This window comes from Pinus tabuliformis, chromosome X (assembly GCF_031772625.1).
Source record: "Pinus tabuliformis cultivar Carrire ecotype Pingquan chromosome X, CPIR1, whole genome shotgun sequence".
Lineage (NCBI taxonomy): Eukaryota > Viridiplantae > Streptophyta > Pinopsida > Pinales > Pinaceae > Pinus > Pinus tabuliformis.
Genome location: NC_142308.1, coordinates 249,726,278 through 249,752,177, shown reverse-complemented (window position 1 = coordinate 249,752,177; position 25,900 = coordinate 249,726,278).

The window sequence follows — 25,900 nt, the reverse complement described above, 5'->3', positions numbered from 1 at the left end:
TGTGCAAGAGACGAGTCCATCGTCTAGGCACACCAGTAGTATGTCGCTGCAACTGTAAAGGTAACTCGTCAATCCTCACATCGGGAATGCCGAGTGTAAGGCTCTCAACCTGCTCCTGCACAGCTGTAAGAGTCTCTGCCACATCAAGGTCGCGGAGAATAACCCTCCCAGCAGTCTCCCCTGATGGGGCAGCAACTGGCGCTTTCGGGCGAGCTGCTGGACGAACAGGACCAACATCTGCACGCACACATGAGTTTGATTAAAGTCTTGATAGAATAAAGCACAAGGACATTATAAGTAAGAACAGTAAACAGTAATATAGTCAAATATTTTACCAATAGCGCCCCACTGTTCGCCGTCCGGCAGTACCAAGTCCGGATCACCTCGGAAATCCATACCAACATATGGGTACTCAGAATAGACCATCTCCTGGCGCTCGAACCACCTAAAAAAGGTATCAGTAAAAGTAACCTGAGATTGACCGGCGTGCCTAGACATGTGGTCAACCCATCTCTGCATGCGTGGCTCGGTAGGAGAAGGCAAGTCGAGTGCGATATACTGAGGCTACATCAGTGGTATTTTCTCCAAGGCAAAGGCAGTCAGAATAGAACCGTACCCAAAGTTCTTCAGCTTCCCATCCTTTACCTTGGTCAATTGACTTTTCATCTGAGCAAGTACTGCATCACACCAGTTGAATACTTTCAGTTGGAGACATTCCAAGGCGTGCTGCACATAAGATCTGTTGGCAACATGTAGAGATGCGCTACCGGCCATCCTACCAATGGTATACAGAATGGACCTGAGAGACCTGTCAGTGATCTCACGGATAACAACCTTGCCGTCTCTGCTCGGCTGGGAACCTTCCTTGCAATACTGGCGGACATAATCTCTCACGGAGTCATTCCCCCGAGCCGAACCTGACAAAGAAATGGGGGCACCCCGCCTTGACAATCCAGTCAAGAAGTAAATGTCCTCTATGGTCAAGGGGATGGATTTTCCCCTAATCTGGAATACTTGGTTAATGGGATCCCAAGCATCAAGCATATACTGCAGTACAGAGATCTGTGCTCTCATGCTAGAGATACGGAAAAACTTCAGCAGGCCACAATTCCGCAGCGCGTTCACCGTGACAGGGTCATGGAGGGCAATCATGTCCTCCTCTTCATGTTCTCGTTCTCGCCATGTAAGGGACATTTTGCTCAAAGATCCCTGCAAAACAAACAAGAGAAGGAGTAAGTTCCTGAGTTTGATGAGAAACTAGCAAAATTTCATCAAAAAATGTGCACAGAGCTGTTTTTCTGAGATCAGCGCAGTTGGCAAGTGTCCTACCTGCGTTGAAGGTCAAACTGCCTTAAGGCAGCTTGACATTCAGTGCAGGTTTCGAATGGACTGCCTGCGCTGATGCCAGAGCGCCCTAGTGAAACCCCAGGGGCTCATGGGGGCAGGAAAACAGGCACAAAATGGGAAAAAGAAACCATGAAAAGAAAGAGCTAGAGTTTAGCTCCTACCTGGTCCAGACGGCGCTGAAAATCGTCCGCAGAATCTCCCGGAATCAGCTGGTGAAAATCAAGGGGGAAGAGGCACCTCCAGAGCTCCAACAAACCAAATTCAAATGAAATGGTAAAATGAGAGGTAAAAACACCTTTTAATGGCTTTTTACGTAGTTCAAAGCGAAATATTAGGGTTATAATCTCCTTTTCATGCAAATATTGTTCATTTCTAACAAAGTTTGTTGCAGCAATTGAGAATGTAGCACTATCCTTGAAAAGAGAAAGGCTATTTATGGTAAAAATCAAAATTTTGACTATATGACCGAGCAGTTTTAGCATAAAGTTCATGCTCGTTAAAAAATAAACGCAAGATCCGAGCAGTTTTAACGCGGTCTTCATGCTCGTTAAAAAATAAATATAAGCAGTGAGCAATGTTTCCTCCAGAGTTTAAGCTCATTTTTAAATAAAAAATGAACCTATCCCGGTAAATAACCGCTGTGATCGTAAATTTATCAGCCATAAAAGCCTTGGTCGTGTTTGCACCTGCCACCTCCACTTTCATTTGGCCGATTGTTCACCTCCATATGATTGTTTACCCATTTTGAGGAACAGCTGCGAAGAGTGATTTCACCTAGCCATCCTTGTGACACTGCCGTGATTGGAAAATTCCAACCTGTACCTGGAATCAGTTGCTATCCCTGTTTATCACTCGTTCCTCAAAAGACGAGTCTTCTTTAAGCTCTTTTCAACTGACTCGTAAAATATGAAAAGATTGCCGAGTTTTGGCCTTCCAGCTCATTAAAGGACAGGAAGAGCTATCCCTCCTCTAGATTTTAATCTTTTTGGACCTGAGGGATTATTGCACAAAAAGGTCGAGCACTTGTTTTATTCGGCTCGTTAAAGTTATCGAAAACTCATCCCTTCTGTATTGTTTTATACTTTTTCGGACTTAAGGGATTAGATGACGAAAAAGGAATTTTGGAGTTAACTTTATGTACCTTTTCAGACTCTCTAAAAATGAAAAGGACCGAGTTATCCTTGTCGTTAGACTCGTTAAAATTATTAAATAGCGACAAACTTGTCTTTAGACGAGAACGAGTTTCACTATCGCTAAGCTCGTTAAAACATAGCGATAGGCTTGCCCAAAGGGCAGGTTATAGAACAAGCATATGTTATCCTCCTCAAGCTTGACAAAAATAAAGAGGTACTGGTCAGCAATGACTGGGGAAAAATTGGGAAAAATCAAGAAAACTTTGATGGTAGCAGGTCGCTCTTGAACATGACACTTTTCCTCCGTATCACATTCGGGTTGGGTTGTTTCATTCACCGGTCACATCACCATGGTCTTGCCATACCATCCATATTTGGGGTAATGCTACCGATCCATCGTATCAGTGTCGCCATATGTTCAAGAGAAGTCGTTCATAAAGAGTCAACCGGGTCCCATCCACTGCCATACATTATCCTTCATCCATTCATGACCGCCACCCTGAATCATATGTCACAGATTGTTTTCACCTCCATTAAAATCATTAGCTCCGTTCCGTGTCACTGATGTGGGATTCATTAAGGCCCTCCTTTGACGGATCGCTCCTTGTCGACATCAGCTCATTATCCAAGGAGTTGATCTAGGGACAACCCCTTCAGTACTTTGAAGCTTGCATGCCTCAATGGCAAGTTTCTCACTTCCGGCGACAGGTATATATCAATGACCTTCGACCAGAAGATTTTGCGTGGTGTTTGACGCCAAGTCCTTTATTCACACCACGTGAATTGTACTGCAGTACCTTGAGGGTCATTATCATTATCGGTGATTCCTCTCGCGCTTGTTAACGGTTTACATTATTGACTGGTAATCAAGCGATGTCTTTCCATGTTCGACTTCAACACAATTCTCACATGGATCGACTTGTACTTAGAGTGAAGATCGAACGAGTTTGAAGACCCTGGATCTAGTTTCATCCATCTGGGCTGCGATATATATTCAGGAAAAATAAAGACATTTGACATGTACATCATTGCAGCAGATGATCATCCTACTCAAAGGATGATAATTTCACTAAAATTATCAGTCTACCATCAGACGATCGTCTGTTCTATGTACCAAAATGAATTTATAAAGTTGAGCATGGGAATGCCCGCCTCAGCTAGATCATGAAAGCAATATGAATCATAATGTATTGTATTGTATTTTATTACAGGTCTCGTCCCAGCAGATGGATGAACTTCGGACCCTCCTGGATAAAGCATTTCACCCGATAAACGGCCTCATACTTTAGGGGGCAACTGTTATAGACATTTTTGTGCCTTGCATCACTGAGCATGAAATGTCAATAATCAAGGGATCCAAAGTCCCTAAACATGTTGTTCCTACCCCTAGAGGAACAAGGCCAACAAACCACAGCACTTAACAAAAGTTCTCCACCTGAAAACACTCAAAAACAAGGCAATTCTGGATCATGTCAACTGCTCCACTGAGCATCTGCGCTGAATGTCAACTGCTCCACTGTCTACCTGCGTTGAATGTCAATTTCAAAGAAGGCTACCTACGCTGAGCGAGTTTGGACAAGTGGCAGAGTCATTCCTCAAGGTGTCAATGCCCAGGAAGCTTCCAAAATGACACTTGGATCAGGGAATTCGACTGGTGATGAGTAAGAGGTTCCAAATCTCCAAGTGGAAGCAAGGACCTCCAAGTGGACTCAAGAATTGAAGTGGGAGAGGACACTAGTCAGTCTCAGACCAGTCTCAAGCTGACTCATCCTCTCTCCAATATCCCTATATATAGATCTCTTCTACATGAGATCAGGGAGGCTGGAATTTGGTATTTGCGAAGAATTGTTGTTGGTTTGTGGCTAGAAATATTGGGTGTGTTATGCTTTGAAAGGAGCTGAAGAAGGAATTCCATTCTGTTGGGAAGGAGATGCTGGGTTGGAGCCCTATGGGTTGTATCTCTTCCTGAACCCTGTTACTTTCAATAAAGCTATCTTGATTCTTTCCTATATGCTGGTGTATTTTGTATGATTGCATTGGTATATTTGATTTACTTCTAATCCTGAATCATTTATGAATATGTATATTTGCCTTTGTATTGTGTTCTTCTCTTGTTGCAAGTAGCTGTTCTCTTGTCACAAGTAGCTGTTCTCTTGTGATCTTGTGGGATTCAAGTAGCTGTTCTCTTGATCACGCGAAGAAGCAAGTAGCTGTGGACACACAAAGAGAAGAGGATTTAGTTCGAGGGACAACCGAAAGACAACGGTAAGTCTGCCGATCTCCTCTCTTTCATATTTCATAAAGGAAGAAATCGTGATAGCTGTATTCGTTTGTTGCTAAGGCGCTGTCACACCTTAGGTGGATAGGATCGTCCTAAATAGGCATTTTTCCCCACAACAAGCAGTTTTTTGAGTCCTAAACTTCTGGAGCCGGTTTGAGGCCCTAAACGACAGTTTTTTGGCAATATACCGCTAGTGATTTTGTAATAAAATTGTCTTTTCCATCGTATTCCTTGGAGAGATCTTTCTAATGGGGTATCATGCACATCAAACGGAGATAATATGACCAAGTTGCGACCTCAGGAATTTTTTTTCCAACTAACACCAACGGGGCCCATAAACTCTTGGCATTACATCTCCTCAGGTTAGGGTTTTGATTGTTTAGGGTTTTCTCTTATTGTTCAATAATAAAAAGGACCTTGAGCCTCATTGTAACATAGTTCAGAGGCATGTAGCCACTACATCTCTTCTCATAGATAAGCTACCATTGCCCGAGCTAGTCTTATTTCTATTCTGTTTGTAAGCATATTTTAGTTTTTGATATTAATGAAATGAAGTGTTATTTCTACTGCATCTTTGTATTTATGGTTATATCTGTATTTTTTTGCATTCTTGTTTAAATCCAGATCAGTGGTATCAAAGCGGTCTACTCTTTCTCTATTTTTCTATGCATGTCCCCAACGAGGTCGGGATATAAGGAGTTAGGGCTCGAACTAGTTGAACCTTTGCAAGACCAGTCTCGCAAATCCCGACAGCCTCCCATGGCAGATGAAAAGAAAGACGAGGGGGCAAGAGATCCTATCAAAATCTTGCTCAAAGAAGCCCTCAAGCGACAAAGGAACGCGATGATGGACAACTTTGGCCTGATCCTTTAGTGGCTACCCAAGGGCGATGCATCTACTTCTGGCAACTACTCTAGAAACACCACACCCTTTAAGGTACAAGTTAACTTTGATATTCCCATATTTGAGGATAAGATAGATGCATATGTTGTAGATAAATGGTCAAATCTACTAAAAGGATATTTTTTCGTTCATTATTTTTCCAGCCAGGAAAATATCACTTTTTCACTTCTCAAAGCAACCCCCCACGTCAAGGACTGGTGGGAAACCTACTGTGAGAAAAAGGATGAAAGTACGAACTCACTATTTTCAGCTGCACCCACTTGGAACTCGTTTTGGGATGCCATCAAGGAGCAATACTACCCTGTCAGGAGCTATGAGGATAAATACATAAAGTGGACAACGCTGTGACAAGGAAGGGACCAAGATTTCCTAGAGTTTACTAATGTTTTTCATACTCTTCGCACGAAGTTGGGTATCAAGGATTCTGAGAAGCATTTGGTTCTCAAGTACCGTGGCTACTTGCATAGGTACATCCAGGATGAGATGGAATTCCTGGACATCTCCTCACTCGACATGGCATACCGATATGCCATCAAGATCGAGCAAAAGTTTAAATAGAAGAAGCGAGACTTTGGATCTGGGAATCTGAAGCAAGGGAAAGGTGCCCCCAAACCACAGAACAAGGGACAAAGCCAAGGCGGGGCGGCCCAAGACAACCACCAAAGCTGCAAGCAAAGAATAACACCATGAAGCCAAAGAAGGACACGGGAAAGTGGTGTGAGTTCTATAAGAGCTCCACTCACAACACAAGTGAGTGTTGGGCCAAGCAGTCACTAGTGGACGAGCTAAAGGCTTCGGAATCAAATGTATGTTCCAACTCTGAGTCAAAACCTGACAAGGGGAATGATAAAGGGAAGAACATTATCGATGCAGAGCCCAACTCCACCATTGCCACCACAAAGATGCAGAAGGAGGGACCCGAAGATCCAGAGGAGGAGGAGCGCCTCTTCCACTCCCAAATGTGGGTAAAGGGTTCCCTAATACAGTTCATCGTTGTCAATGGGAGCCAAAAGAACCTCATTTTGATAGAGGTCATGAAGTGGCTAGGCTTACCAACCACAGCACATCCACAACCATACACCATCGGGTGGCTTCACCAAGGACGAGATCTTCACATGAGCCAGTAATGACGCCTTCCATACAACATCAATCCCTTCACAGATGAGGTATTATGTGATGTTTCTCCTCTTGATGTTTGTGATGTATTATTAGGCCAACCATACTTATGGAAGCAACATGTTGTGTATGAGTCAAGGCCTCATGTTATTATTGTTACTTTGGGAAAAACGTTGTACAGGATACCGGAGGTGGCACCGCCTACCACAATCTCTTTGGTTACTTCAAAACAATGCAGTAAGCTCATTTCCAAAACCGGGAAATTTGTTTCCTTGATGATACGCCCTCAGGGAAAGAAGAAGACAGTGGCCATGACCTCCAGACAGGGCCCCTCCACACGACAACAATAGATGGACAAGGTCATGGAGGAGTACGAGGACATCTTCACCTCCCCTGCATGGGTTCCTTTGCACTGTTAGGTCAAGCACTCCATCAATCTGACCCCAGGTGCGCCACTACCTAATGGACCAATCTATCAGCGCTCTGTTATGGAGAATGACGAAATCAAGAGGCAGATTCAGGATTTGTTGCAGAAACGTCACTTCCGTCCTAGTTCATCGCCCTGTGGGATCCCGATCGTGTTGGTACAAAAGAAGGACAGGAATTGGAGACTCTGTATTGACTATCGGGCGTTGAACAAGATCACTATCCAAAATCCCAATCCCACAGATTGATGAACTTCTAGACCAACTGAAGGGGTAAAATATTTCAGCAAGATCAACTTGAAATCAGGATATCACCAGGTACCAATCGAACCCTCCGATGTGTCGAAGACTGCATTCAAAGCCAAGGAGGGCCCTTTTGAATGGTTGGTTATGCCTTTCGGTTTGAAAAATGCTCCTGCAACCTTCATGAGGCTAATGGATGACATCTTGTGGCCATTCACCAACTCATTTTTAGTGGTATACTTGGATGACATCCTGATCTTCAGCCAGATTTTGGAAGAGCACCTCCACCACATCCGACAGGTTCTCCAAACACTGCGGCAACATAACCTATGTGCCAATTTTGAGAAATGCACTTTTGGCATGACCCGGGTTCAGTATCTGGGATACATTATTGATGAATAGGGGTGCATGTGGATCAAACCAAGATCCAATTCATTCGGGGTTGGCCAGCTCCAACCACTTTGACAAAGCTCCGTAGCTTTCTAGGTCTTGTCAATTTATACCACATGTTCGTGTTGGGATTCTCTCATATCACTTGGCCCTTGAGTCAAGTCACCAAGGGAGGAGCAAAAGAAAAATTATTTTGGTCTAAATCTCAACAGAAGGCATTCATAGAGTTGAAACATCACCTCTGCTATGCACTCACATTACCAGACTTGCAACAATCATTTTAGATTGAGACAGACGCCTCTGACTATGCTATTAGGGAAGTCCTTACTCAACAGGGGCATCTAGTGGCATATCACAGTGAGACACTTTCAAACACAGTCCGGAAATATCCCACTTATGAAAAAGAGATGTATTCCATTGTGCAGGCCTACCAACAACGGAAGCATTACATTTTGGGGAAGGAAACGGTCATCCACACAAACCACCGACCCCTACAGTTCGTACAGATGCAAGGGAAGTTGCAGAATGATCGCCATCAGAAGTGGTCCACATACCTACAACATTTCCATTTGAATTTCAAGTATAAGAATGGCAGCACCAATAATGTTGCAAATTGCCTCAACCGACCGTCGATCATGGCGTTAACCACCATGCTCAACTCTTGTGGGCATGAGACCTCTGATTTGCCACTTCTCTACAAAAGCAACCCAGAATTCGGCCACACATACTAGACGCTCTTGGCGGGTCAACAAGTTCTAGATTTTCACCTCCAGGATGCCCTATTATGCCACCTGGGACACCTTTGTGTTCCTTCAAGCGAGCGTGCCAAGATGATTTGGGAAGCACACTATAGTCGGGCCACTAGGGATTTCGGGATTGAGAAAACAATGGCAGTACTACAAAAGTATTTCTATTGGCGGAATATTCGACAGGTTGTCGGGAAGTACATCAGATCCTGCACTACCTATGACATTGCCAAACCAACCATCAAGAAGCAAGGCCTCTATACTTTGTTTCCTACCCGTAGTCGACCTTGGGAATCCATCTCCATGGATTACATGTCGGGACTTCCTTCTACTAAGCATGGCAATGACTTTGTTTTTGTGGTCATCGACATATTCTTGAAGATGGCCATTATGGTTGCCTGAAAAAATAATATCACAGCGGAAGCCACTGCTAAAATCTTCTTTGAACGAGTGTGGGTACACTTTGGGATCCCACAATCTATCATCTCAGATCAGGATAGGAGGTTCCTCAGTACATTTATGTCCAGTCTCCGATTGATGCTGGACACCAAGCTCACTAAGTCCACAGCTTTCCATCCCCAAACTGATGGCCAGATAGAGGTCGTCAACAGGATGATTGTACACATTCTGTGCATGTACAACTCAAAGCATCCACGCACATGGGATGAGAGCCTCCCTTATGTCCAACACAGCTATAACCGGGCTCTCCACATCTCGATTGGACACATCCCTTTTCAAGTGGGCTTGGGATTCTAGCCACTATGTCCCATTGATGTGGCCTTGCCATTTGCAGCTACTCAAGCAGAAACGGCTCATGTCCAGTCCGAAATCGATAAGGCAAACCACTTCATTAAGCACATCCAACATATCCTCCAGCAGGTCCATGACATTCTAGAGAAATCAAATTCCAAGTACAAGCAGCGACATGATCAACATCGGGTACCACACAAGTTTCAAGTGGGTGACAAACTCTTATTGCATTTGCAAAAGGAACGCCTTACCAGAGCCTATCGAAAACTCAGACCACTCCAATATGGTCCTTACACCATTACCAAGGCTATGGGAGACAATGCATTTGAGTTGAACATTCCCCCATGCCTTGGCCTACACCCAGTGTTCAATGTGGATCGCCTTCTACCATACTTCCCACCATTGCCAGACACATCAGACATTGTAGAATAGATCACACCTACAGAGTTAAATCCAGATTGCATGCAACAAACCACTACTGATCAAATCATGGACACACAGCTCAAGCACACTCATCAGTAGAAGATCCAACTGTATCGAGTTGTCAAAGAAGGCCAACTCCTTCACTAGGGCAAGTGGCTCACCAGGGACCAAGTTCAATAGAAGTTTCCTCATCTCATGGAGGAACTCAACGCAATGGGGACCATTGCTTCCTAAGGGGGAGAAATGATCCAGGTGGATATTGGTGGCCACCCACCAATTCCACTTGGACCCCCACCATTGTTTCTTTCAGTTTTTCAATTTCCTTAATTGTAGCACAATTTACTATTTTTAGCATTTTTTCGGGTCCTAAAATTCTGGAGCCGTTTTGAGGCCCTAAATAACGTTTTATTGGCAATCTACCCCCAAATATTTTCTCATGAAATCATCCTTTTTTGTTGTATTCCTCAGAGAGATCTTTCTAAAGGGGTATCATGCACGTCAAATGCAGATAATATGACCAAGTCACGACCCCGGGAAATTGGTTGTCCAACTAACCCCAACGGGGCCCATAAACTCTTGGTGTTACATCTCCTCGTGTTAGGGTTTTGGTTGTTTAGGGTTTGTTATTATTGTTCAATAATAAAAAGGCCCTTGAACCTCATTGTAACACAGTTCAGAGGCATGTAGCCACCACATCTCTTCTCAGAGATAAGCTACCATCACCTGAGCTAGTATTATTTCCATTCTATTTGTAAGCATATTTCAGTATTTTATATTAATGAAATGAAGTGTTATTTCTACTGCATCTTTGTATTTATGGTTATATCTACAATTTGTTGCATTCCTATTTAAATCTGGGTCATCAAAGTTCATAGGGACCATGACACAAGAAGGATTGTTCGCTACAATGAAAGGTGCGTCGAAGTTCACCGGGAATATGACCGTTAAAAAGAAACTAGTCATTGGAGGAGCGGAAATTTCCATTTATGGAGACATGTTGGCTAGGATCTAGGGATAGATATGCAGTTAATAAACAAAATTCGAGCAAGATCTAAGATAATGATGGGTTTAGATGATCAGGTGCTCAGAATTATGCTCAAAAATCAAAGTGTCAGAATCTTGTCAAAATCAACTTCATATTGAAGGGCTCATCATTCTGAATCCAACGGTGTGAATGGCACTCAAATTTGAGTTCGTATGAAAAAGATAGAGCAAGTCAAAGTTCAAGTTTGACTTGTCTATTGGCAAGATTGGATGACATGGAAAGGGTCCCAGTGAATGGGGAAGCACCAAGTGGTAGGTTGCCACTGGGTCCCGCATATCGCATAACGGGAAAAAAAAGTGGCATAGGTTAAGAATCATCCCCTGCAAATCGCACCAAACACCTTGTTGTTATGTTGTTACTACCACTAAAGTTCTGATTGCGATTAGACTGTCGAACGTGATACTTTAATGTGTTACAGTTTAATGTCCCAACGGGTCCATCATATCACACTTGGTTGCAGATGATTGTCGATTATGATAAGACCTGAACGCAAGAATTTTTATATCATAGTTTAATACCCCAATTGCAATTGCAATGTTCCCATGTTAACAAGATCTTCGGTCATTGAACTTCGTTGATTGTGATGAGCGGGAGGTTCCAGACGTGGGATTATATACGTTGCAGTTAATTATCCCCAGCAAGTCCGCAATACTACAATCACAACATTTTGTTGTGTTGGGAGCCCGCAGAACTTGTCGATTATGAATTAGATACGACCAATAGGATATAGCCCACCAAATGGAGAATTTATCACTCCATTAGCGGATTTTAGAGCGAAAATGGGATTTTTGGTCAGTTTTGGAGCATTTTGTGGAACAAATAGTGGAAGAACTGGGAGAAGTCATAACTTCTTCAATTCTTATCCAAATTGGATGCAAAAAGAGGCTAGATAGCCATTTTTTAGTATTATGAACTCATTGAGACAGGTTTCAGAGGCATTTAAGCATTGTAAACACATTTTTGTTGTAATTTGAGCATAATAGAGAGGCCCAAGCCATTGGAAGCTCGACCAAGGAGATGTAGCCCAGAAGGCATGAACTCCTTTATCATGTGCTTGTTGTGTGTTGTATTTGGATGTTCTTTGTTGTTATTTTGTTGTTGTTCAACATATATTTTTATGTTAAATTGTTTTATAACATTTACATTAGAAACTCTCATGTGAATCAGTTAATTAAGCAAAAGTATTGAATCCTTAAGAACTTGATAAGCAAATAATAATCATCTTGGGTTTTATTCTAAATGGGGAATTAGCATAGCATTACTTATCTAATCCATTTCAGATCAAGTTGGTATCGGAGAATTGGTTTTCGCTTACTAGATTTTCTTTGTGAAAGAAGGATTTAATTGTTTGCAAGCTTATGTCATGCTTACAAGGTTAAAAATCAAAAGAGGAGAAGGGAAGCTAGTTGAAAGGCTATAGTTGGCTCAAGGGGAAGAAGAGAAAGGTTTCCAAAGTCTTCTACACTAGTACATCCTCAAGTTGCAGAAGTTGTAGTTGAGTCTCCAGGGATCATGTCCCATGAAGGAGAACCTATCATGGCAGAAGATGAGAAGACATTCAAAAAGGCTTTCTTTGATCTGACATAGATGGTTAAGGTCTTCTATGGAGAGAGGAATATCAGGTTGCAAGGAGAAAGTTCCAAGCCTCCCAATGGAGAAAGCTCTTCAGGAGGAGATAATGGAAAGGAAGATAAAGGAAAAGGAGGTTATGGGAATGCAGGAAAACCTCCACCATCTCCACCATATTCTTCATCTTCTTCTTTGAAGGCATCCTCACCCTCTTCCACTTCTACAAACCATACTCATACTCATACTCATCATCGTTCTTTGAAAGGAACTGGTAAACCACCTTTTCTAAAGATTGATGTTAAATTTGAGTTGCCTATGTACAATGGTGACGTTAATGAAAAGAAGTTGGATAACTGGATTCGTCAGTTGGAGGTGTATTGTAGAATTCAGAACCTTCAAGATGATGATATCAAAATTTAGTTGGCTTCATTGAGAATGGAGGGAGTAGCACTTGTATGGTGGGAATAAAGGACTCAAGACAAGATCAAAAAACATGGTAAGATCTCTATTTCTTGGAATGCTTTCATTGCTGCTATAAAAAGGTAGTTCTACGCTTTAGCTCATATGCAAAAAGCTATCATGAATTGGCAAAATTTTAGACAATTAAAAGGTTAAAATGTGCAAGAGTATACTCAAGAGTTTAGGAAAAGAGCTCTTATTCTAGGAGTAGACTTACAGTCACAAGATAATTTGCTGAAATACATAGGAGGGTTACATAGCTATCTTCGACATACCATTCTTATGTTTAGTCCCACAAATCTTGATGAGGTTTATTTTTCAAGCTACACACCTTGAAGTAAGAGGAAAAATGTATAAGAAGAAGCCATTTCAGAGTGGTGAAAGAGGGAAGAAATTTAAAGGAAAGCAAAAGAAAAATGCTTCTATTAAGAAAGAAGGGGAGAAACCTATGTGAAAGAATTTTTCCAAGGGGGGTCATAATGAAGCGCATTGCTGGAAGCTTCATCCAAAATTAAGACCGAAGAAAATTAACAATAAAGTGAAATAGAGGACAAATGTTGTTGCACAACAAGACTTGGGTTCTGACTCAGGAGATGAAACCAAGATTGTAGCCACAGTCACTAAGGGAAAAGTTGTGGCAGAAGCAAGCAAATAGGAAGTCATGGCAGGCACCACCACAAAAAATAACTCCAATAACGCTTCAAATGAGGAAAACGAAATTGGGCTATTCCATATCAGAGTTATTTCCAAACACACCAATACTGATACACTATTTGAAAGTGGATCTTAGGAAAATATAATTTCTGTGGATTTGGTCAAGATATTGAATCTAGAAACTATGCCTCATCATAAACCGTATCCATTGGGTTGGATAACCAAGGATGCCAATTTGCAAGTCACACAGAAATGTGTTTTCAGGTTTGCAATCACTGCCAATTTCATTAATGAAGTCAAATTAGACATTATGCCATTGGATATTTTTGGGATTGTGTTGGGAAGCTCGTATCTGTATAACAGGAAAACCATTTTCCACCAATTTGAGAACAAATATCATTTTTTCAAATAAGGAGTGGAGTATATTGTAAGAGCTCATCGTAGAAATCTTAGTCTATCTTTAGCAAGCGCAAGGGAAATGAAGCGACTGGTCAATTCCAGCAAGAGTCTCATGCTCCTTATGATCAAGTAGAAGAATGACAGGGAGTAGGAATCCTTTACAGGCTGTGATATGAAGCTGAAAGCTGAATTGGTTGATGTGGTCAATCAATATGGAGATTTGTTTCAAGAACCAAAAGGATTGCCACCAAAAAGGGGAATTCAACACGAAATTCAGCTATAGCAGAACTGTCCACTCCCAAACATCGGTATGTATCGAATGTCAATTCTGGAAAGTTTAGAAGTTAAGAAACAAGTCTAGGAATTGTTGGATAAAGGTGTAATTCATCCCTCAACTTTTCCATGTGGTTCACCAACTGTATTGGTACCCAAGAAAGATGGAACTTGGCGCATGTGTGTAGATTATCAAGCTTTGAATAAGATTACAATAAAGAATCGATACCCACTGCCCAGAATAGATGATTTTCTAGATCAGTTGAAAAATGCAAAATATTTCACTAAATTAGACTTGAGAAGTGGATATCATCAAGTAAGAATAGTTGAGGAGGATATTTGGAAGACTACTTTTAAAACCAAACAAGGATTGTTTGAGTGGTTGGTTATGCCTTTCGGTCTTTGCAATGCTCCAGCTACATTCATGAGATTTATGAATGATGTTTTAAGATCATTTCTTGATGAGTTTTTCGTTGTCTATTTAGATTATATTTTGATATTTAGCAAATCACGAGAAGAGCATGTCAAGCATGTCAGGAAAGTTTTGTATATCATGAGAAAAGAACAGTTATTTCTGAAGATGTCTAAATGTGAATTCAGGAAATCTTACTTAGTGTATTTGGGCCACATAGTTGGAGGAGGTGAGTTGAAGATTGACCCCTCTAAAATTTTGGTCATTGTGAATTGGCTTATACCCAAATCAGTCACAGAAGTAAGGAGTTTTCTGGGAGCAGCGCAGTATTGGAGGAAGTTTATTGCTAACTTCTCTTCCATATCAGCTCCACTACATGCTTTGACCAGCGTGAAGGTTGTCTTCCAGTGGGGAGGCAAACAACAAAAAGCATTTAATGCTTTGAAACAAAAGATTAGTTTAGTCCCAGTTTTAGCATTGTCGGACTTGAAACAACCCTTTGAAATACAAACAGATGCAAGTGACTACGCCATGGGTGCAGTTCTTTTACAGCATGGTAAGCGCATTTCATTTCATTCTGATATTTTTAATGGTGATGTTATTAATTATCCTACGTATGATAAAGAGCTTTATGCATTGATACAAAGTGTGAAGAAATGGAAGCATTACTTGATGGGAAAAGAAACCATTATTCACACTAATCATTAGCCTTTGCAATATCTACAATCTCAAACTAAATTGCAAAATTCAAGGTACTTTCGTTGGATGGGATTTTTACAGCAATTCCACTTGGTAATTAGGTACAAGAAAGGTATTTATAACATAGCTATTGATATGCTTTCTAGACCAGTTATTAATGTAGCCATTCTACTCAAGAACCATTATGTTATGCCTGAAATTTATGTTGAAAAATACACACACGATGTTGAATTTCAAGAGGTATATTTAAACTTAATCAATGCCACCAAGTTGAGGAATTAGACTATCATGTAAATGATAGCCTGTTGTATCATTTGGGAAAACTTTGTGTTCCACAGGGAGAGAAAGTAAATGTCACAAGGGAAGTGTGCACTTCTCTTATTGCTAGACATTTCGATGTAAGTAAAATAGTGGCAAATCTTTAAAGGTGTTTTTATTGGCCTCGTATGCTTGAAAGTGTGTCATGTATTATCAGAGGTTGTTCATTGTGTGCACTCATTAAGCCTAGTAATAGGAAACTAGGATTGTACACACCACTTCCAGTGCCTTCACAGCCATGGGAAAGTGTTTCGATGGATTTTGTAGGAGGTCTTCCTTTATCAAGGAAAAGTCATGATTATTTGTATGTAGTTGTGGATAGGTTCAGCAGGACGTGCATATTAATGCCTTGTAAAAATCAAATTACAGCTGAACAAATAGCTCAACTTTTCTTTCAAAATTATTGGGTTCATTTTGGATTTCCTACTTCTATTGTAAGTGATCATGATTCTCGATTTGTTGGGAATTTTTGGTCAAGTTTATGGAACTTGATGGACACCAAGTTGAAGAAAAGTACAGCCTTTCATCCACAAAAGCATGGTCAAAATGAAGTGGTTAACAAGACATTTATTCATTTTCTAATAGGATATTACAGCAAATATCCTAGGTTGTGGGATGAACAGTTGCATTATATTCAACATTCTTACAACCAAGAAAAACACTCTTCTACTCTAACTTTGCCTTTTAAAGCATGTCTTGGTTATTTGCCTAAACCGCCTTTGGATTTCATCTTTGAGAAATATGTAGTTGTAGATGGACATTGTGACATAGATAGAGCAAAGAAATTCATTGAGTGAATTCAATTGATTCATTAAACAGTTCAAGAAGGACTAGAAAAGATTCAAGGAAAGTATAAGACGAGGCATGATAAGCATTATGCAGATCATCGGTTTCAAGTAGGTGATGAAGTTTGGCTATACATTAGCAAGGAAAGGCTTCTAGGTGAAGGTTCCCATGTTAAATAGACCTTCGGCCATTTAACTTCATCGATTGCAATGAGCAGGACGTTCTTGACGCAGTATTATATATGTTGCAGTTAATTATCCGCGGCGGGTCTGCAATACCACAATCACAACATTTTGTTGTGTTGGGAGCCCACAGAACTTGCCGATTGCAATTTGGATACAGATGACAGGATATAGCCCACTGAATGGTAAATTTATCGCTTCATTAGCGTATTTTGGAGTGGAAATGGGGTTTTTGGTCAGTTTTGGAGCATTTTGTGGAACAAATAGTGGAAGAACTGGGAGAAGTCATAACTTCTTCAGTTCTTATCCAAATTGGATTGAAAAAGAGGCTAGATAGCCATTTTTGTAGAAATTTTGAATAATTTAACACATATTCAACAGAGATTATCCTGATCATGTACTATTGCGGAATACATACACAATACATAAGCTCCTCTATGTTGATCATCAATTTAGCAGCATCAATAACAATAAAACATCAAGAGCATGCACACATTAACACAGTATGTAACCCGGGGAAAGCTTACAGCTGAAAACCCCACACTATCTGTATATTAATGATTGAGAACATGTAACATTACAATAGTCAATACTTCTCACAAGTATCCAGCACTATCTCCACCTATTACACATAATACAGCTCAGATATGATCTCCAAATCTATTCCACTGCTTGCCTGCCTCCACTGCTCAATACCTGCTCAAGAATGAATGAGAATGGATTAACAAAACTCGTATTTACCTCCAAAGAATCACTCACACTGGGAAAGACGTGAGCAGAGGCTATAATACTGGGGATATACTGGGCAATACTCATTGGCATAGTCAATCCCTTGATTGTGCAAATCCTCATGCACAACTATAGTCACAACTGATAGCAATCTGATCCTCTAACACCTGTCCCTGTTGAACTGAACATGCACTGACATGCAACTAAGTTAACTGATGTATTCTATAGTTACATTATGAGTTAATAATTAATTTAACAACTCATCATTAGTCTATTTGCAGTTAGACTAATTACAACTAGTTTAACCAAGTCAAACTGAACACAACTCCATCAACTCCACCAAACCCAACTGATTGAGTTCTAACTGAAGTCATGCATGCAACAACTCAACTGACCCACAAAGAAAGCGTACTTCCTTCTGACAGCTGCATGTGCCACATCTGTAGCTCAAACTGAAGTGCTCCAAGAGAATAAGATCAAGTTTATAGTCCAAATATTATTATGAGACAATAATATTTGACTTTTCTATCTTTGACAGCCAGTCTAAAAATAGACTTTGATCACTCCTGCTATGATCACTCCTACTATGATCACTCCTGCTGTGATCACTCCTACTGTGATCATCCCTGCTGTGGTCACTCCTGCTGTGATCCAAAAATAAAACTTGCCCCATAATTTGCCTGCGGGCCCACTTAGTGAAGGCGACTCTTTTCACTAAGCTCCATCATCTTGTTGCAATCTCAACCATTTTTTAGTATTCTGAAGTCATTGATATAGGTTTCAGGGGCATTTGAGCATTGTAAACACACTTTTGTCGTAATTTGAGCATAATAGAGGGGCCCAAGCCATTGGAAGCTAGACCAAGGAGATGTAGCTCAGGAGGGGTGAACTCCTTTATCATGTGCTTATTGTGTGGTGTATTTTGATGTTCTTTGTTTTTATTTTATTTTTGTTCAGCGTATATTTTTATGTTAAATTGTTTCATAACATTTACATAATAAACTCTCATGTGAATCAGTTAATTAAGAAAAATTATTGAATCCTTAAGCACTTGATAAGCAAATGATAAGCATCTTCGGTTTTATTCTGAATGGGGAATTAGCAGAGCATTACTAATCTGCTCCATTTCAAATCATTAGAAGATTAGAAACAATATAAAAGGTCATGTCCCACCAAGATTTTGGCACTTTATTGTCTGAGCTCAAAACTCGCTAAGTCTTGAAAAAATTGCAGAAGTCGCAGTAATGCATGAACACTGAATATCTCATGTGCATATTCGAAGAGAAAGGTATAGAGAGAATTATGGAAGCTACAACAGCATCTGGTACACCTGCAGCATTGCCTCTCTCGTAGCGAAGATTTCCAAGGAAGAAACTGACTCTAGAATAGAGAACAAATAAGAAGCAAGATAAGAAGTCTAATAATCCTGTTGAACCACAGCCAAAAGCCCAACTTGTAAGACACAGTGAAGAAGAAGCAGAAAAACCACAGACGGAGACAGAGAACGCAGCAATTTTGTCTCGGCTGTCGCCATATTTAGCACCCAGGAAACCCAATGCCAAACTAGTCAAAGACTCCAAGGATGTGAAGTATGGCACATTTACACCATTACTACCATAGAAGATACCATTTGAAGGAGAATTTCTCGGAACAATCCCACAGTTGAAGTTTGAGGATAACGACTTTAATGACCGTAACAAATACCCGCAGTTCACACTAAGTAGGTACCTGAAGTAGATCCATTACCTAGAGAGTAGATTAACAAGATTCGAACCACATCAATGGGTGAAAAGGTTGGAGCGATTAGGCTTACTTCATATGTTGAATTTGCCTCACTTCAGTAGAAGTACACCTAACATAGCCTGCATAAGACAATCTCTCATGCTAGTGCATGATGGATTCCTCTGGTTGGGAAAGAGGATCCCCATTGACGAGATGCTAATATCGTGGATTACCAAGTTTTCATACCAAGGAACCCCTCCGAAGAGTTTGTGGGTAAGGATCAGGACACAGGGATATGGTAGAGCATGAAGGACAAGTTTGGCTTGGTTAAGAAATCGCGAGGCTACGACATAAATTCCATTAGTGACCAAGGAGTACGCTTCATCGTGCATATCTTACCTGGGAAGATTATGTGAAAATGTCAAGCAAATGAAGTGCTTGCATCAGTTGTTTCCTTAGTTGCGCAATTCAACAATGGGGTCTAATACAACTCGGCCAGATATCTATGTAGAGAATTTCTAGAAGATTGTCGAGAAGCTCAGGAGGAAGGTAAAACCTTTCATTACGCATGGATGATTTTGATCATAGCCTTGTTGGCGTGGAATCAGCCGGAGGATACGTAGTTTCCTCCAGTATAAGAAGACATGTGTGAAGTTGTATGCATTACTTTGGGATACCAAGGAGACATCATGAGCATAGGAGAACAAAATATTCTTTGTCTTGTATCACATGGATTTACATATGGTGCTAAATTAGCACCCTAAACTGTCACCAAGCTTGTACCAACAATATAGGTCTGTTGCGAAGTTCAAAGAAGATTTTCATATGATCTACATATAGGCTCGAAAGGATACAATGAAGACATGGCATCCTCTACCATACTTAGTCACCAAAGATGATATTCTAACATTACTATAGCAGTGGTCCATAGAATGGATGCTGTGATGGAGAAAGATTCAGGAGATAGTGAAACAGAGGAAGAAACTTCGTAGCATGGGGAACTAAGTGGAAAATATAAATATAAGGATGAACAGGAGCAAGAATCGGACCAAGAGCATGACGAAGAGAAAAATAGGGAGAAGATAGAGACAGAAAAAGGAAAGAGGACGATGCAGATCGAAACTTCACTGATGAGCAGAAAGAAGAAAAAATAGATAAATCGGAGGGAGCAATGTCACTAGTCCTCACTGATGGGGACCTAGATGAAATTGGGGAGAAAGTTAAAGAAGTCACAGTGGAGTCATGGAGCAAAATAGAGGATCGCTACAACACGATCCTAACAGGTGTTGAGTAGAGTGTTGCAGAATTAAAAATATTGGCGCAAACATCTAGACAACCAGCGCACATAGGCCAAAGACTACATCCAAAAAGACTAATAGAGATGACATTTGGGATGAGGATAATGCAAATACCTTCCAAAGCTTTGTAGTTGGACTCCATCGAAGTCAAGCAGCAGGAAAAAGGTTGGGATCATTTCAATATGAAGATCGAAATGTTTCCCATTTTGGTATTACATGAAGTACACCAAGGCATCGCAAATGAGCTAAAGGAGCGAGAACAACACACCTCAAAATTAAATATTCACGTAGAAAAAGAGTGTGTTTCACTGAAGAAATAGCTTGACCAGGACATTAAGGATAAGGATTAGGCAGAGCTATAACAGTAGATATTAAAAGTAGTAGTCGAAGCCGCTTGCCGTGAAGTTTCGAACATGGATGTTTGCGAAGAGGAATAAGTAGAAGATAAGGTCGCGAAGCTCGGCCTTGCAGTCAAGGAATCAAAGAAGAAAAGCGTGGATGTGCAGTTTGAATATGAAGTAAATATCAGTGAGTTTTAAATGAAGCTACAACTAATCACGCCACCTAAAGTATGTGAATAGAGGGAGATCAGCCTAAAGATTGCAGTGACAGGCATCTTCGAGATAGTGGTAGAGTGTGTGCAAAATTATTGGATGAGACCATGCAGAGTTGGATTTCACTGCAGGAAAATCCGAACGTACAAAAGATAGAAGATGACATCCAGCAGAAGTAGAAGAAGCTATAAGAGATTCAAGCAACTACAAAGACCTTTCCAGTCTCACAGAAGCTCGCCAGAATCAGTGAAGCCAAGGCACTTCATAAGCAGATAGAAGAACTCATAAGAGAAGATAAAATTTTGATGGCGAGAACTCAACCATGGCAGGATAAGGCTCTCCAGCTATCGCAGGAACTGGATGGGAAGCTCTAGGAGCTTTGACAAAAGGAAGAAGTAGTGTTGCAGAAGACTGCAGGACCAGTGACAGAGGCACTATTGGAAGAAGTGTGCAGGGAAGACAAGAAGGCATTAGAGATAATGCAACATTACAACGTCACCTACAATAACATCACAGCAAAAATTCGAGCCAAAGTAGCTGAGTGACTCAGGATGAGTCACATGTGAGTGTTGGGGGCCTATTGGGCACAGCCCAACTTGGCCCAAGTTTTGGTCAAAAGTCTTCATTTTAGGGAGTGGAGTGTGTGGTACTGTGGAGCTATGTATCTGGAAATGTTTTAGGGACTTCGGGGTGGGTCTAAGTCCCTTCTTTTTGTAATGGGTTTGGGAAATAGTTGATTGCTTTTAGGAGGACCATGGTAACATTGATGTAATTAGTATATAGAGGAAAAAAGATGTAAGTCGAAGTAATGAATGAAAACTGATATGACACAAGCATCTTTGTAATCTGTTTTGGGTCTTGAAGGAAAGGATCTGTACCTAAGTGCATGGAGGCCTAAAGTCTGCAGCCAGGTGCACAGACACCTGTAGTTGGGTGTCCAAGTCAAGGATTTGTACATTGTCCCAAAGAATTAATATAAAAAGTACAGTTTTGATGGGCATAACTTGTGTATGAGCATTGTGTATCTTTCTCTTTATGTTCAGTATTTTGGTTATAATTTACTTCCGCGCACTATTATTTATGGTTGTTAATGACATGGTTAAGTAGATAATACAACCTTGTGAAGTAATCTATGTATGTTAAGGATAAAAGAACATAAAAAGACCACATCGAATCATCCCTCAAGGCTACAGAAACCTATTTTTGCATCCTCCCATAATCACTTTGGGTGAGCTTGCGATCTGCTTGCAGGTGGTTTCCAAGAGGGCCAATGATTGAGGGTTTTTTTGGTGTGCATTAAACTCTGAAACTGGGTTAGACCAACTCAGCCAACACTCACTCACCCTCCTGGGGAGCCCTTTAAGCCTTGATTCTCTTTGGGCCATTCTCCCTAGCCACATTTGTGGCCCCTGGTCAATACTTTGACCTATCTATATTCTAACCTCGGGAGAATGTTTTCCCCGTAATGCAACAATGCCAACACTCTCTCTAACTAAGGGAAGCATTCTTAACCAATCTAATCTTGTCCCTGAAGTATACAAACTTCACCTTGAGACAGAGGCTTTGTGAGAATGTCATCACCCTACTCATTTATAGAATATTATTGGAGCCATAATTCTTCCTTTTGTACCATGTCTCAGTGCTAGATATCATTGTTCTTTGACTTGTCATCATGGTCATAGGTTGCACTCAAACAATCCTACAAGTAGTTTATGAAGCCATATTTCTTCTCAACTCGCCAACCAAGTTGCAACATACTCAGCCTCTGCAATACTAAGTGTCTTCTTCTTGCTCATCTAAGAATTCATAATGGAGCCCAAAATAAAGCAATATTTTTATGAACCTTTTTTGTCTTCAATACTCTCTTCCAAATCTAAATATGTTTGTCCTTACATTTGAACTTCATTGTTTTAGACATATCTCAAATCATAATTAGTTTTTCCATAACCAACTGTACCATGTTGGTACTTCAAAAAATGTTGATCCACATGTCTTAGCTCAACCATAAGCTGATCAGCTACTTTTTGGTTACTCTAACTAGGTTCTGTTTCTTAAACATATCTTATTGTGGCAATCTTGGTTGCTCCCTCTACCACTACAACTTTCTAGTTATTGTAGTGTACTAGCTCACAATCTCAATGATAGTCCATCTGTTATAGACATATTTGGGAATTCCAACCCCAAACTCATATGTCCATAAAACAAGGGCTCTTTAACCCCTAAAATTGTTGTTTCATACCCTAAAGTATCATGGTCAACTGATTACATCATCTCCCAGAAATTCCACCTGAAAAACCACTCAAAATTGGCCAAAACTGGACCATACTAACTGCTCCATGGCCAGGGTGCAATGCATCTCACATTCTACACACGGGGGATGTGATGCATACTGAAAAGGCCTTCTGTAGGGTGTGCCGAGTGAGGATGGAAAAATGTCTGAGACAGTTTGCTAAGTGGATGATCATGGAATCTTCCAGAAACTTCTCATATGACACTTGCCTCTATGAATTCGTCGAGGGATGAGTAAGAGATCAATGAAATCTCCAAGTGGAACCAAGAACTATCAATGGAATGACACTAATCAAAAACCTAGAGCTTACTCAGACCCTTGCAAGACATCTATAAATGGATCCCTCATCTGAGAGATCTAGAGGCTGGAATTTTGTAATTTGTAAGGAAGTGTTGTTGGTTTTTTGGTGAGAAGAGACATTGCATTGTTGAGTGATTTGATTGTTCATGAGGTGAAGAGGGCTTCTACACTGGGAGGATGATGTTGGATCAGACAACTGGGTTGTAATCCTCTCTTTCACTACTATTAATAAATTTCTTTGAGTTTTCCTCCATATAATCGTGTATTTGTCAATCTTGTTTATGAATGCAATTGTATGGTCAATGTGTTTCTGATTCTACATTGTTTATGATGTTTTAGATAGAGATGCTTTGATAATTTGCTGTTACTTTGACTCTACAGGTACTCTTTGAAACGGGACAAGTAGGAGAGGAGTGGCAAATTCTATCAACGAAAGGAGAAATCAAGCTAGGATCAAAGCGGAAGATCCAAGTTGGTCCTATTTTCTTCTCTTCCATCTATCACACTTAAAGGAACTCTTAAAAAGCTTTCATTGTTTGTTTTTACAATAGCTACCCCTCTTAGTGGGACTAGCAGTTCGAATCGACACTAGTTTTCCCCGAAACAAAATGGAAACTCCATTGGGGATCGAATAGTTTGTTTTGTTTGTTTATTGTTTGCTTTATAAACTACAGACAGAGCTTGAAGTTAGCCAGCTAGCCTTCGAAACGCATTTTCTATGCAATTGTGAAGTAGATGAATGCTACTTCAGTCAATCTCCGAGTTGGTTTATGAACTGAACATCTGACTTACAAAGCATTCTAAGTGCCCTTGTGGTAGCTCAGAACCTCATAAGATCTTACCCCTATGCTTTGTTTTTACTGTCCATCATTACTCAGCCTAAATCACTGAACTTAACTGCAAATTTTGGGTAAAAACCAAGCACAGTTTCGCTCCCTGGTCCATCGCACTATCTGTAACTGTGCAACTTGGATGCATCACACCTCCCATGTGTTGCAGGTGAGATGCATCCCTGCTTCCCTATGTTACAAGTGCGATGATTGAGTGATACTGTTTTCTTCTTTGAAGTTCGGTTTTTCCTCTTTGTTTTCAGCTTTATTAAGTAGTTTTGTTGTTCATGATCAGTACCTTCTTACTGAAACCTTCTTCCTTCACATTTTGCAGTCTCCATTAGTTAGGAATTGTAAATGTTTTTGTGTATTTTTGAATCATTTACATTCTTCCTTTGTCGAAAGTAGCCTAATCGAACTGTCGTTTTTTATGCAAGTGTCATAATTGTCATTTTGAATCGAAAGAAGAGTGTCGTAAAGTCTTCCTCTTCTAGATAGTTGATTGTACTTTTTCATTGTACTTGATTTGAATTATTAGTATTTGAAGCGTCGAAAAAAATTTCAATTTGAAATCGAAAAGTGTCATCTTAGTCTTCCTTTCGTTTTGAAAAGAATTTGTTAGAACTATCGCTTTAAAAGAAAATAGTTCAGATCTGTACTTAGCTTTCCTTTTTGGCATTCACACATTAAGGAGGTGGAAAAAAAATACATGCATGTGCATTTTCATTTTGACTGCATGCGAAATTTGATTTAGGAAAGTGCATTTAGTGTGTGCTCTATGCTCTCTGCTGAAAGAAAAATCATTATCTTCTTTCCTTTGTAGCTAGGATTTTCATTGCTAAAAGAACATAAATGACTGTTTATCATTTTAGATTGCATATTTAGGAATTTTACATCTACATCATGCGGTGAACCTTGAAAGACAAACTTCTAAGCAAGATCAACTCTAAAATAAATTTCAATGAACATAAAAACGCTTTGGAACCTAATGCAACACATCTAGAAGTCTAGGCTAGAGACGTGTTCCAGCGTCATAAAACCTGGTAACTATCGTTTTCATCGAAGGTTGGGTGATTCCTCCTCTTTGATACGACAAGTGCCAGTACGAACTTGTGCTCCCCGTACTGTCGAGTATATATTGGGAGACCACAATAGGTTGATATCCTTTATCCTTAGGAAGCCGTGTCTGCCGCCCTATCGATCACAATGCTCTGAACACAGCATTCGGGAAGATTGACTGCCATACATAATTCTTTAGTAATTTCTCTATCATTTATCACCAAGGTGTATTTTGCAGTTTTGCGATCGGTTTGGTAATCCCTCTGTCTAGATTTCTAGAGTAGTCACTTTCATTACTTTTCGACCCCTTAAAAGAAAAGGTCCATCTGAGCACTTGTCACTTCAGGTCATTAAAAATAGAAGGCGACTAGAGTCACCTTTAGCTTTTTCTCGACTCTTAAAATTTGAAAAAGCAAGTTGCATCAAAGTGTCTTAAAATTCATTTAAATCGGAATAATTTTTTCCCCTTTTATTTTGAGTTGATCAAGGAACTCCGCAATCCTGGAAGAAAGTCAATCAAAACCCTGTCGTTCGAGGAGACTAGAGAGTCAACTGTCTTTGACCC